Raw genomic sequence first — 14,673 nt, 5'->3', positions numbered from 1 at the left:
TTCTATGTTTCAAAAGAATTTAAAATTTGTGAGTACAATTTTCAATAGACAGATATAAAACAGAACCAAGTTTCATTTTTGTTTTATATTAGACTCTTATCTGTCTTTTAAATATTTATTTCTCTCTTTAAAAACAGCATTTTGCAATTGTGATGGTTGCAAAGACTATTTCTAAATAAGAATGGACTCGTGGCAGATCACAAGCACCTCTGCTGCCATTCATTGCTGTCCTCAAGCAGAGTCACCAGATCTTTCCATGCCAAATCTACTGAAGAGATGCGCCCAGGGGGAGCACAGCAGTATATTAGAGTCACACCAGCCTTGATTTGCAAATTCTAGTGTAAATCAGAGCCACATGAGAGCATGTTAAAAGCTCCCTTTTCTTTCAGGGGAAAAAAAAATTAAAAGAGTAGAGTGGCTGGTCAGAACATTCACAGTAATATTTTCAAGTCAAATGAAAAAAACACATTAGAAATAAAAGTGCTCGGAGTTCCTAATTCGCAATTTGTACGAAGCTGAGAGGAGCATTCAGCATTGGCCCTGAGAAATATTCTTCCTAACCTTCAGGACAAATCCTTCTAGCTCTGCTACATGAGGTACACAGAATCAGGGCTTCATGGGTCACACATCTCCCAACAGTTCCCCCCAGATCTTTGAATCAACTGTGAATACACTGAAAAAAATCACTGCACTGACTTCAATACCTAAATAAGGCCCAGAAGCCCAGCTCTGAAAACCTTTGAAATAAATCGTGGCAGTGAACTTCAGCCCACATCCAGCTGACATCTGAACCACTGAAAAACTAGTCCAATTACACCCCAGCTCGGCAGCAAGACAAGGCAGCTGTAAGAATGCATTAGCCTTGTGCTATCACATCCAAACCATCTGAAGTGGAAGTCACGAGCCCTTAAATCAGAAGAAGGCAGGCAGCACTTCCAGTTCTCAGCAAGTCAGAGATGCAGCTGAAACTTCAGCCTTAAAACTAAAAAGTTTGGTCTTACCTGGGGGTCACCTTTGCTGAAGAGCACAAATTGCGAGAACAGTATTATGTCACCTACAGGCTGTGACTAGGTTTGATGCATTATCAGTCAGTTCAAAAGACGGATTAAGAGGTATTATCAGTGTAACACAGCTACAGCAGCAGCCTACTCCCAGCTCAGTGCCCATGCCACTGTAAGCTGCCTTCCCACTTCAGCTCAGGATGTAACAGGGTGATGTTAAGAGTTCATCCTTCAGCTGTCTGCCAGTTAAACAAAGATTCCCTTTGATTTTAAATTACTTTAAGTTTTTAAATAGACTGAAGCAACTGGCTAGCAACAGATTTTATAAGAACCATCATGCCATTAATACACTGACTAAAACAATAAAATAAATTCAAGAAAGCATCTAAGTTTGGCTACTAAGAGAAAATCTTCCTGCAGCAACATTTGCAAAGTACTTTATTTCTTCTCCTCTGGAACTGATGTAACCTTTCAGGAGCTGTAAGATTTAGAAAGCCACACCACATCGCAGTTGTTTTCCTATTAGCGTACCCCATGCCGAGAACACCAGCGATTACCACCCTTGTGGAATGTGGTCTGCCTGTGTTAGATTCGGTTTGACCTCCAGCGTGGGTCAAAAGATGCCAGTTTCTGGAGAACTCTGCGGCTATTGTGTCACCCAAGCAGAAAATGCTGCCTTGTGCTTCAGAGAAGGCTCAGGAGCCTTTTAAAACACACTCATGTAAAGCAGAGGAATTTCCGTGTCTTCTCTCTTGCTGTGTCACTCTTCAGCTAGCTAAGCAAAAAGCCTTCCAGGATATTTCTTGGGCATTTTCCTAGCCCTGACAGGAGTATCACAGTTCCATTCAGTTCTTTACTAATCTCTCTTCAAACCCACCAGAAACGAGGTACACATACAGGTGCTGCAAAATCAGCCATGTTGCATCCAGTGATGACTCCAATCCAGCTTTGCAGTGCCCAAATCCTAATGCTTAAGGACAAAATGCCACTTCAAAGAAACCAGGATTCACATCTAAAAACATGCACAAAAAGCACATGAAGTGAAAAGACCTGCACACCATTCTTCTTTGCTCAGCACCACGAATTACACCAGCCCCAGCAGTTTCTGGTCTGACTCTGCAACACTTACTATTTGCACAAATAAATCTCTGTCACAACACTCCTATCAGTCAAATAATTGCAGCGAATCTGTTAAAGCCCCAAAAGCCCAAGATTGCAGGGGTACAGAGAAAGCTCATCCTCATCTCATGTCTGCAAGCAGACAGACAGTGGAGTGTCTGTGCTGGAAACGCCCCTATAGGAAGGCTGATTAACTTAACTCACTGATGATATAAATATCATTATCTGCAATTCAATCAAAAAGCAATCAAGGCGTGTTTATTAGTGTATTTTTGAAAGGCATTTAGAGCATAGGTTGGGTACTTATTGGATTTAACTAATAAATAAGATTACAAGAATCAAATCACTGCTCTTGGAAAACAGCACTTTCTGTGGTGAGGAGCAATTTAAAATCATTACCAATTTGAAAAGGAATGAAAAGATAAAAGGAAAACATCAGCAAAAAAAAGGGGCAGCAAGCCATTTATTTTTACTTTTTTAAGAGGATTTGCTGTCAGTGTATAAACATCACACAGGATCCCAGGATGGTGTTATTTCTCACTGCAGATGTGTGCCACAGGACTGGTCTCCTCAGTCTCCAAAACTGCTTCTAATATTCTTCTTGTTTGGATTGCAATTTGATCCACACCTTCAATTCATGTTTTGTTGGTGTATACCTTTTATGCTGGATGACTTTACTTGTCTTCATCGCCTTGGCAAGTCAGAAGGGAAACATTTTTAAAAGCTGTGGCATTACTCAAGCTGTGAGGTGGGCGACTCAAGAGAAGCAACATCTTAAAACATTCTGCACGGGGGCAAGTAAAAAGTCAATAAGGAAATACCATAGTTAGGCTGGTTTTAACTTGCTGAAAGTGTGAGACAGCTGTTCATTTCCTGATCACTCATGTGGAAATGGTAAAAAATCATTAAGAACAATGACTAATCACCAAATCAAAGCAAATATTAAATAAGCAAACTTGCTTTCTAGCCTTAAATCCAGCATGCAAATGAGAAGTGGTATTCAAAAGTTTAGTCTTTAGATAATTAAAAAGGGTACATTAGAAGAAAAGAAAGATCCAGTTTATGGCTGTATCATGTTAGAACATCATCAACAGGAGTTATGGGAGCACTTGGATCCACATGGTCAAGGCTGGAATAAAACACAGAGAATTACTTTAAAGTCAGAAATAAGTAGTGTATGAGAATAGAAAGTGTACATGGGAAAAGCAAATTCTCCCCTTTGCTCGTATCCTATCCTGAGTAAATGTCACTGCTGCTTCTGAGCTGGCCGTGCTGTGATGACAGCAAGGGGATGTGTGGTCCTGAGTGGCCCGTCAAGGCTTGCGCTCTATTTCCTTCACACAGCATTTGGTTGGTTTTAGGGCTATCCAGGAGGGCATTAAAACTGCAGATTAGGAAAATACATTACCCCCTCTTTGGTAATGAGGTGTGCAGTCCATCTGGGAAGAGGCAGCCAAGCTGCTCAGAGGAAGCAGTTTGCCATAACACCAGGGAGGCACATTGCTGGGGCAAATGAAATGAGTGGGACAAACAATGCCAGGAAGCTCCGTTTGATGCCCCCCTCCTTTTTTCCTCATGCCCACTGCAGTTCTTTATTATAAATTTTCAGGTCTGCCTTAGGCCGTTGGTATTCATCAGGCCCTGAGCTCCCAACTCATCTCTGTCCAAAAGATGACTGATCCCACCCTCACTGTGCAGGCAGTTCCTGGCTCTAAAGGACTTCACTGAAATGCATCAGCAGCTCCCCCACCACCATCTGCTCTATCACAGTGTCTCCAACCTGCTCCTCTCTTCAGCCCCCCCAAAAACAGATTTCTCAGTCACAGAGAAAATGGGTATTTCTCCTCTATATTGTCCCAGAGACTGCAAGGGACCATCTGACAGAAAAAGCAGAGATAACTGGGATTGTTCCACATGGAGTGAATTCTACCCATTTTATAAATGGATGGGAGGAGGAAAGGACAGAGCCAGACTCTTCTCCATGGTGTCTAGTGAAAGAAAGACAGGCAATGCCTTTCAAATACAGCAAAATACAGCAAATATCATTGAAACATAAGAAACTTTTATGTAAGAGTGATTGATCACTGGAATAGGACACCTAAAAAAGTGAACTCTCCTCATCCTTGGAGATATTCCAAACCCAACTGGACATGATCCTGGGAAACCTTCTCCAATTTACTCTCCTCTGAGCAGGCAGGTTGGATGAGATGATCTCCAGAGACCTCTTCCAACATCAAATATTCTTCTACTTGAACGGAATTTCATTACAAGAAAACAAAAAATAATAATAATTTTATTAAAAAGCCCTCAAACTCTAGCTTAGTGATAGAAAAACAAAAATGCAACTCACCAGACATCACTTTATTCAGCATATTTTTTTTGGAACAGCATGCATTTTATTCCATGCTTGGGAAGTTTTCTGGAACAGCCACAAAAGCTGTCTTTCGAAGCACATGATTAGAAAGCCAGCTATTAACCCAAATGCTTCCTACAAGAAAACTTACGACCAACGTATTCTAGGCAGATGAGACTGGAGAAAAATGGTTCTTCCAAACTTTGGGATGAAACTTTCCAAGTTTAGGTTTGCATCCACTTTTTGGCCTTTGAACCTAGTTTAATTCCTGATTCCAAAGGACAGTTTTCTAAATATTCATCATTCAGCTAAATCCCCACCAGGAGCCCACAGTGATAAGGAAGAAAATGAGACTCCCATCTTGAAGCAGCAACTACTCTCATACCTACTGCTATTGTAAAAAATGCTGACAGTCTAATCTTTAAAATCAAACAAAAGTTGGTACTAACCCAAATTTATTTTTACCCCACCTCAGATAGCTCTTACACATCAAAATTTCTGTGAATAAGGCAATAGTTATATTGCAGAGAGATGTGGTTAAGGAAAGTAAGTCAAATTGTTTGCTTGACTTCAACCAAGTCCAAGGACCTCTTAATAAACTGAGAGCAATATTTAATTTCTCTCTGCCTCCTCTCACTTTGAGAAACAGAGTCTTTTCATTCACATCATCAGGGTGGCACATAACACCAGGGAGAACTACATGGGAAATAATACAGCAAAGTTTTGTGTGATGTCACTACATAGAAAAATTTTTATCTGGAAAAGTGAATGAGGAATTCCAGCACCAGCCCAAGTTCACTTCAGTGAATTCCAAAAATATTTGTATAATTTTTAACACATTAAAGAACAGCTATTACAAAGAAGAAGATTGTGCAGATGTGTTTGCATAGAAAGGAGGTTATTTTGAAAGATTCTGAGCTCTTTAACAAGTAAGCCAAATATTTTTAAACGGTCCATATTCAGATGGTCCCAGCAAGCTCCCCAAACCTCTCCCAGCATATGGCAGCAGAAGACCTGAGACCCAGGTTCTCATTAACTCGTTGCGTGAGTTTTATTCTTTTGTTAAAGTCAGGGTGCAAGAATATGCTTAAATAACTGAGAGATCTGTAGGAAATACGGAAAGATATACTTCCATGTACTAAAATGAAGCATTGGTAAATGGTTTAATGAATCAATTATATTTCAAAATGGACTTCTGTTTTGTTTTACATTTCCTTCCCTTGTAAACGGCATGCCAACTCCAATACTTCACTCAATAAATGACTACTAAATGAGTGCAAAGTTACAGGCATGTTGGTCTCTATGACAGGTCATACATAATCACCATAGAAATATATAATTACACCTGTCAACCTCATCTCATGCAATTGATTCAATAATTAACAATGTCAGCACCAGGCTAAGCTTAGAGGTCTCACTGTGTGAAAATACTCATACATGGCTAAACATCTTGGTATTTTAATTGCCTGTCATAGTGCCAAGGTTTCTATATTGTACCTACTTCCACAGCAACAGGCTGGAATGAGTAAAGCACATTTAATAACTGCAAAAAGGTGAATTTATAAGCTTGCAGTCATTTTACAGCACTCACAGACAGTGCAGGGTATTCTAAAGACAGCTGGAGATATAGTTGCATTTGAGAGAACAAGTTCAATTTGTGAAAAAAAACTTCTTCTCTGTGTGGACTGTATGTCCACCCTGTGAAATAAAACTCATCATATAAATCTGAGAATTGTTTCTAATTACAGCTGCTGGAGAGGTCAGCTCCTGCCTGGAAGTGTACACACGCCCAGTCTGACAGGACGGTTAATCTCAACACACCAGGAATGGCTGTGTAAAAACAGCTTCTTACAGGCTTCTAAGGACTTAATCATGACATGTTTGTCCATCTAATATTCTAAATTACTTGCAAGCTACGCTGCATTGAAAGGCCCTGATGTGCCCAAATGCTAACCCCCCTGAACTCGACGGCCGGGCTCCCAGCGCCCTCAGCAGCAGCCGGAGCTGCAGCTCCTGTCTGGCACTCTGTGCTAATTGCACATGAACATGACAAGGGCAAAGTCTTTGTGGCCTGAACTTTTAACAGTGGCAGAGCAAGACCAAACAGACTGGGTCAGGGAGAGGTACTAAGCAGAGTCCCACGAGGAGGTGAAAGACAAACAGATACTGGGAGCTGATGGGAAAGAGAATGAACTCTTCAGGAAATAGATGTGAGGAAATAAAATATCTATCTGGGGAAAAAAAAAAAAGTGTAAAATGAGAAGGTAAACAGGTGGAAGAACTGCTCCACACATTGGCAACAGGCAGTTCTAGAGCATCCCACACTCTAGGACTTTAAAATCAACATTGCAATGTAAATTCTGTTCACGTTTTCCCTAGTACAGAAAAGCCTTCACCTGTATGAAATTTCTACGTGAAAAGTTAAATTGCTTTCAAACAATTTGCAAACTCAAATATGAGTGAACAAAAAGTAAACAGCATCACTGAGGAAATCCCTCTATTCACCAGAAAAGCAGCAGAACACAAGTCGGTGAGAATGCACAGATGTTTAATTAAAATAAAGTGACGCATCTCTACAACCTTACTTACTCTGCAGACTTATCAGGCTATATTCTTCCCCTCTGATGACCAGGCCTCTTCAATTCTTCTGTGTTTTGGCTGAGTTCAGCTTTTTTTCTTAAATATCACCATGAACTGGAACCCTTAAACAAAAGAGAAAAGGTGCAACTCCAAAGTCACTAGAGAAACAAGAAAAAGCAGTGGTAGTTTTCACCTACAAACAAATACGTTTCAGTTGAATGATCAAGAAGAGCATAGCATGGCAGAAGGATGAGCCCTGACTTACTCCTGCATGGTTTGATGTTGAATGAACACAAGAAGGGGATGGAAGGCATTTGTTAAAGCCTATGAATACAGAACATAGGAAAATAGAAAACACTTTACCTTCTTGCTTTAATTTACTGTAAATAAAACACCTCCAAATGGAAAAGAGCTAAGTGGCAAACACTGTTTTTAAAAGAGGGTTATTATGGAACTCATCTCCAAAGACAGGATTTTATAAAACAAAAGAGAAATTAAACCCTGTAAAGACTAGCAGAACCTTCTGTTTTCCAACTTAGATCTGAAAAGGAGAATGAGCCTGGTAGTGCCAGGCAAAGAAGCCTTTCTGTTGAAAACTGGAGCAGCAGAGCATTTATTCATAGCAATGTTTAATGGCCAGATTGAAGTGGGGTTTCTCACATGAATCTTAAAACTCTGAGGCATTTTTAGACCTTTTGGAAGGAGATTCTTTCTACACAAGTCTGGACCAGAACTGCCAGCAGGACCCGTAAAGGCACCTTAACCTCGCAAGGAAGCAAACAGGTCTGTTAGGAACATGGAAAAAGCTGGTGGGATCCACGGGGGGTGGGATCCAGAGCACACCAGGTGTCCTGTGGGCAGAGGGTCACCTGGCCAAGCACTGGCCCCAGCTGACTCCCAGGCTGAGCAGAAAAGCCAAGGTACTGCCACCACCCAGTCTGCTGAGGGGTGACATGGGGTTGTATCCTGCTTCCCAACACAGCCAAGTACCTCCCTACACACAGGACAAATCTGTTGCTGAAAAACCAGCATCTAAGTTGCTTCCACTGCCTTTTGTTGGAAATAACACTTAAATGAGAAAAAAAAACTCAGCAAAAGCCAACCAGTGGTGTCTCTGCATGCATAAGGATGTGGAGACCCAGATTTTCAGCTGGCATAGATCACCCTCACCCTGTTGGAGGATACAGCAACTCTGCTGACTGTCACTGTTGAAGGGTGAGCCTATAAACACATACACAACCCAGAGGCAGGCCCACATTTCCCTCCCTGAATTTCAGGGTAGGTGCAGTTGCCATCACACACTGGCCAAGCTTTCTTGGAGCTGCTCCAGAACATCAATCTAACATGTTTTCAAGCTTATCCTTGGAGAGCTCAGCTGGCCAGAAGACTTCCCAAAGGATGTATTTTCTATATCCTTTCAAACAGAGAGCCCAGAATAAGAATCAGCTCAAAGAATTTCACGAAGTCTTTTACACTCATTGTAGTACTTGAGAAACAGGACGGGTATCACAGCTCTAAGTGGTCCATAGTACAGATGATCCACAAAGTTGCATTTAAAAGCCTTTCATCCACACAGAGTTACTGTCTTCTCTACCCATTCATCGACACAAAACTGCAAAGCAAGGACACTTCATAAAGCCTTTATAATTACTCATATCAGCATTTGCAAGGGAAGGTCTGCAAATTTGTAAGTACTGCTTTTCTGATCAACTTAGTTTATTTTTGGTTTTGCTAATTAGGCTCATTTTTCCCTCGTAGGCAAAGGAAAGCAAAAGGAATAGATACTGTTCCTTTATAAACAATGAAAATATCAAAAAACTAAAGTTCAAAATAATGATTGTTAGAATCCCTTTCAAGTAAAACATTTTTCTAACGATAATTACACATTTCAAACACTGTTCAGAGAGCAGTTTAAGCTCATAAGTGAATAGCTGAATGAAGCAAAGCCCAAAGCTCCCCTGACACAGAAAACTGGAGTGTGTGCAGGGTGACAGTAGTTCAGGGAAGGGTGCTGCCTGCCACATCCTCGGCAGGGCGAGGCAGATCAGCTGTCTGATTTCCAGGAGCACAAAGCCAGGTTACACCAGCCAAGGATCAGCCCCAATAGCTGCAGCTGAATTTTCAAGCCTCAGACAAGGCCTAATTCAACTCCCATTAAAGTCAATAAAAGCCTCCCATTGATTACAGCAGTGGTTGGATCAGGGCCATACTGATGTTTACTAGAAGCCAGATACAAGGTCTGATTACTTTTATACTGTTACACATCAGATCCTTATTCACTCCATTATTTACAGGCTTGCAAACAAGCAAGAAATTCTGATCACACAGTCATACAGACTTCATTTGCATCCTTGATTGGCATGATGAGAGCTCAGAGAAGGGTTTGAATATGTATTACACAGAGCAGCAGTGCACAAAACCTGCAGGATGCAGTAAAGCAATCAGGCAGCATAAAGAAATTGAAATGGAATTCCTTGGAGAAAGGGATCATTAAGTGCTTAACAAGCATCACTCCGTTATATCTGTTTTAGTAATGTTAGCATAATTTTAATTGTTACCATCCAATCTGTTTTGATAGCTTTGGAGTTATCAAGATGCTAAATATTTTACGGTGACATTTGAACAATCAGGAAGATTAGCTGCAATGCCCTCTACGCAGTAGCCCAGTGCCTGTGAATAGACAAAAAGGGGGATCTATTTTCTGTGTGGAACAAAGACAAGACAGAAAGATCAACACAATTAAATATTAAACAGAAGTAATTACATAGGCAGCTAAGTAATAACTCAAACACCCTGTATTTTATTATGCATTTCCAACTAGCCAATTAAATCATACAATATTGTGAATGTGCCTGGCATGTCCTGCTGCCTGGTAGGTCATTTAGCCAAGTTTTACTTCTGGTATAGAGATTCTTAGTAAAATTTATACTGAGCCAAGGAAGCATGCAGGATAGAGGGCTCTGCTTTGTCCTAAGCTGACAAAAAGCTGTTGTCCCTTCTAAAAAGTCTAAAAGTCCTAGAGTTCTATCTAATGCTAATGGGTTGCCAGGTGCAGTTTCAGAGCCATTTAAGGGGATACCTTACAGTATGACATGTGTGGCAATCAGTGGCCTCAGCATCACGCCTACAAGGTCATGGAGCCAGAACAATGTGCAACAGTCCCTACCTGCATGGAGACACTTTCTAGATCTAGGGTTCATGCAATCAGTGCATGCCAGGCACAAAATATAACAGAGGATGTGAGCTACATGGAACTTAAATGCTTTAGAATTACACACCTGCTAGAAGTGTTTGCTGAATCAGGGCCATATAGGCTATTTGCAAGTGATCCGTAATTAAATGCAAACTAGCGCTCCCAGCAGAACAGTAGCAAGTAATAATAGCTAAATATTATCCAGAAGAGAGGCAAAGGACATAATTATTGCCAAATGAAATATGGCAACACTAGAGCTTTAATATGCTTGTAAGAGAAGCTTGCAAAATCTGTGGTAGCATAAGACTGAGACTTCCATCTGGATAATAAGGATCCAGGCTGAAATCTGACACATTTTCAACTTTAGGGAAAAAACTCAGAACCTAGCAGCATATACTGCCCTGAAATCAAATGATACTGCTATCTAACAATTTCCACCTTAATAACCCATCTCTCTCTGATGAAACTGTAACTGTTTTTCAGTTATTCAACTCATGCTCATAAATGGGTATTTGAAAATAATTTCTCTCAGGAAAAATGGTATTCTTTACCTATGAGTAGAAAGAATAAGCTCGAGATTTGGGGTTAATCTGATTAGTCAGGACATTGTAAGAATCAGGATAGTAGGGCTTAAAAGTGCCCTGTAAATCAGGGTCACACTAAGATACCAGAGGATCTGGGTTTGTTAAGCTCATCAAGGTCAGGCACTGGCCTTTGTAGCCAGAGCCACACAAAGCCCACAGACCCTTCTGTGGGGTCTGTCACAGGCGCTGCACAGGTAAAGAGGAGACACTCCAAGTCTGGTCAGTCAGCAGCAACTTTGCTTCTGATACCAAAAGCTCAGAAGCTGCCAGCTCAGTACTCATCAGGGAGGAGACTTCCCACCTGACCTGTAAGTTTCATGCTAACTTGAAAACAGGAATCACAAAAGGTCCACAACGCAAGGGCAAAGGTTCAAGGGAGAGCTGCTGGTCCTTGCATTCCTTGTGATTCTTAAAGGGAACTCTCTTCTATTGAGCAAACATAGCAGCTCCTGTCCTTCCTTCAGATGGAGTCCCCAGAAGGACATCAAGGGACTCTGCTGTGGTGACAGAACTTGCTCTGCAGACTGGCACTGCACCTCTCCACTGGTGATGGGGCCCCTGAGGAAAGAAGCTATCAAATGCTGTGAAGGTTGTCACTAAGATTTTCCTTTTTTTCAAGCTCAGGCAGTGATGTTTCTTTCTTTTACAGTCACAGCTCAAAGTTCTGATACCTGCTGCCAAAGGGAGGAGGGCAGCATGGTGAGTTAGTCCCTGGTAAATCCATCAGTGAGACACCATTGTTTTCCAGCTCACTGTGGGCATATTCAGGAAACTTATTGTAAGAGTTTTCAGGCAATTTCACAGGCATTGAGACTGGGCACTGGACCAACACCAAAACACCAGTGTCTGACTTACAGAGCTTGGTTCCCCCAAGAATATGTGCTAAACATGTTACTTATAAATAATTGGATTCAAAAGGGTAGCAAGAGCTTCATAAGCAAAGAGAGCTTTAGAATAATTAATTAAGAAAAATATTTTTTAAATTATGCTGATGTACAAGAGGACTCGTCTTTGAACATCTAAGGAGAAAATTAACTAGTAATTGGGCATCTTCCTTGATCCATCTAAAGCAGTTCTGAGCTGCACCCCTGGCGGCAAACTGGAAGAACCAATAGCGTTGACACTGAGTGGAACTTTCAACAGTATTTTTGTGCATGCTTGATGAAAAGAATAAAATCTTTCAAAGGCTGAAATACAATAATCCAGTGGAACATCAGGGTTAAAGATGAAGGATTTGGGATGCCACACATAATAGTAAAGTCCAGAGTTCTGAGAGAAAAGGCATTTAGACTCAGCTCCTGCAAGTCCCATCCAAAGGGCCTTCAGATAGCACGGCCTAAGAAGAACAGGTCTGGAGGGGAAGACTCTACAACAAGCATTTTCTCAGTGACTCTCACAGCAAACCCTGACTGTGCTGAAGACATATGGCACCTTCCTGACATTTTTCCTGACATATTCCTAGACATAGAAGGAAAACCCAAGGGCTGTGCAGAAGACCACACTGCCACTCCCGGACAAGGAGTGCAGTATTTGCTGTCTGCATCAGCAAGAGAAACTCAGGACCTAAAACTGCTTCCTGGATGTCTGGGTATTTTAGAAGCTTTTTACTGAGTCTTATTTCTTACAACAATTTTACAGCTACTCCAAATCACAAACACTTGAGCCAAATCTCAAGAGTGCCATTCAAAAAATGAAACCTCTTTAATCTTTTCAGGGAGATAATCAACTTAAGTGGCTAATAACTTCATCATTTGAGATGAAACTGGTAAATACTTGTACCCTGAGAAAGCTTCAGAGCAAAGATACTAGCTAGAAAGAAAAAAACCAAAAGAGTGAAATTACCCAGTCTGGGTGTTAAAAGCCTGAAACATTTTAAAGATTAAATAAGTATTTGATGTTACTATTTTTAGCTAAAGAAAAACAGCATTGTGCCTATCAGACATTTCAATTTACTTAAAATAATTGTGCCTCAGTAGCTTACAAAGGAGTGATTACATACAGTGTGACAATTGTATTACTTACTACCCTTGACATCACTTCAGTGAGGGTCACTCCAGTTAAATATTTCATTTGCTGTAATGTCCATCTTCATCCAGCTATTTTTGAAGCAATCTGAAAAATCTTCAAATCCTTGTTCCTTCGTCTTTGTAAAAAGAGGGCCCTGTTCATTGTTCCCTTTAATACTTAGCAAATTGCTGGAGCATTTCACAAAACCTTTAAAAGAAAAGTGCATGCAAGAGAAATTCAAAGTAACTCATTGAAAACATCCTTTTCTCACTTTCTTAGTCCTTTCCACTGTCAAATTCCCTGCCTAAGTCCATTCTCTGGTCAGAGAGCCAAAGATGCTTTATTAACAGTGTCCTCATAAATATTCTGCATTTGAATGAATGAGATGAAGGATACTTGACATTTAAATGTTTCTTACAACTTCATTTATAAAGCAATTCTCTTATACCAAAGCATGCCTCCATAGTTACACACAAAAAAATTACAGCCTTCTTATACTCCTCCGTATGTGTCTTAACATCACCATTTTCTTAAACCCATCACGACCTAAGTTCTATTTGCTGAATCAGAACCGCCAGGATAACACCATTGAGAAGTACACATCACTAAGCTTTAGTGTCTACAGCTTACCTACAGATCATCACCATGGAAGAAGGTTTATGTCCTGGTCAGACTGTGGAGAGCTGTAAATTATGACATTGCATGGAGTACTGGGAGTGGAGGAAATATCACAGTGAAGTCACAGATAGGCCACTCCTCTCCACTCTCAGTTTGATCTGCATCGCTACTTACAGAAGCTGAGGAGAGAGAGGAAAATTCAGAGGGTTCCCCATCCTGCAGAGGTGTCTCTAGACCAGGAGAGCAACTACATTTCCAGGTCAAAAGCAAGAACTCCAAAGCCAGCAGCTTTCCACCACGTTGCAACCAGAGGTTTGTACATGTACCAGAGGCGGATACTGATCCCTACAAAACCTGAACTGTCATTAGCACTCCCCTTGCTTTCCCTGTACATTGGAGGTCTTCTTAAGTACTCTGAGACTAAGAAAAAATGAATAATTTTTAAAATGCACTGCATTAGTATTAACTGGTTGTTATCATTATTATTAATAGTACTATGTATCTTCATATGGTAAATATTACTCCCTGCTTCTCACATCAGCATGAAATAAGCCCCAGTATGAAAATGTTGTTCTGCGATCTCAGCACAGGCAGGCTGACCTCAGTTCTCAGGAATTAATGCACAGCTTTAAAGAAAGTCACACCAGAAGCATATATTACTTTATGGGTTTCTCTGTAAAATAACCTATCCCTCTTTGAGGCATGATTTAAAGACAGCCCACAGGACATAAATCACAGCTGCTAAAAATACAAACCCCTTTAGGACATCACTCCTTAACGGCAGCAAAAATCTTCACAGGAAAAGACACCTGCCCCAGTGACAGAGAATAATCACCTTCTCCAAAGCATGTCTTGGATGCCTGCTGGAGTTAGCAGGTTCACAGTGCCAAGTTTTCCTTTGGAAGAGAAGACAAGTTTCAAAATGCAAACCAAAATCCTGTATTTCCTCTCAAAAAAAAAAAAAAATCTACTTTTCAAAAGGCTGAAGTGTATTATAAAAAAAAAAAAAAAGGTGCACAAGGGTCTCACACAACTCCCTGGGAAATCCTGCCCCATTCTTGCACCCCAATTACCAATGCAATCAAACCAGGACATTGGAACTGGCAACCTAAAAACCACCCTCACTTACTGGCTTTACTTCCCCAGGCTCCTGGTAAGAGACAGATTCAGAGAGTCAATTGTAAGTAAGAGGTCTTTCTCCAAGTTTCTTTTGTGGAG

At 40.8% G+C, this 14,673-nt stretch overlaps 1 long non-coding RNA gene across 1 annotated transcript in view; it reads right to left on the bottom strand.

The window, feature by feature from the left end:
• The window catches only part of LOC109145039, a 42,323-nt gene extending 27,967 nt beyond the window's left edge, over nt 1-14,356 (bottom strand). The window contains exons 1-2 of the long non-coding RNA XR_005604728.1: nt 7,063-14,356; nt 1,002-4,365 (exon numbers count right to left, since the gene is read on the bottom strand). This is a non-coding gene — a long non-coding RNA (uncharacterized LOC109145039). The remainder of the gene's footprint in view (nt 1-1,001; nt 4,366-7,062) is intronic.
• Between the last annotated feature and the right edge of the window lie 317 nt (nt 14,357-14,673).

This window comes from Corvus cornix, chromosome 4A, assembly GCF_000738735.6.
Source record: "Corvus cornix cornix isolate S_Up_H32 chromosome 4A, ASM73873v5, whole genome shotgun sequence".
Taxonomy (NCBI): domain Eukaryota; kingdom Metazoa; phylum Chordata; class Aves; order Passeriformes; family Corvidae; genus Corvus; species Corvus cornix.
This window is presented reverse-complemented; position numbering and strand designations above follow the sequence as displayed.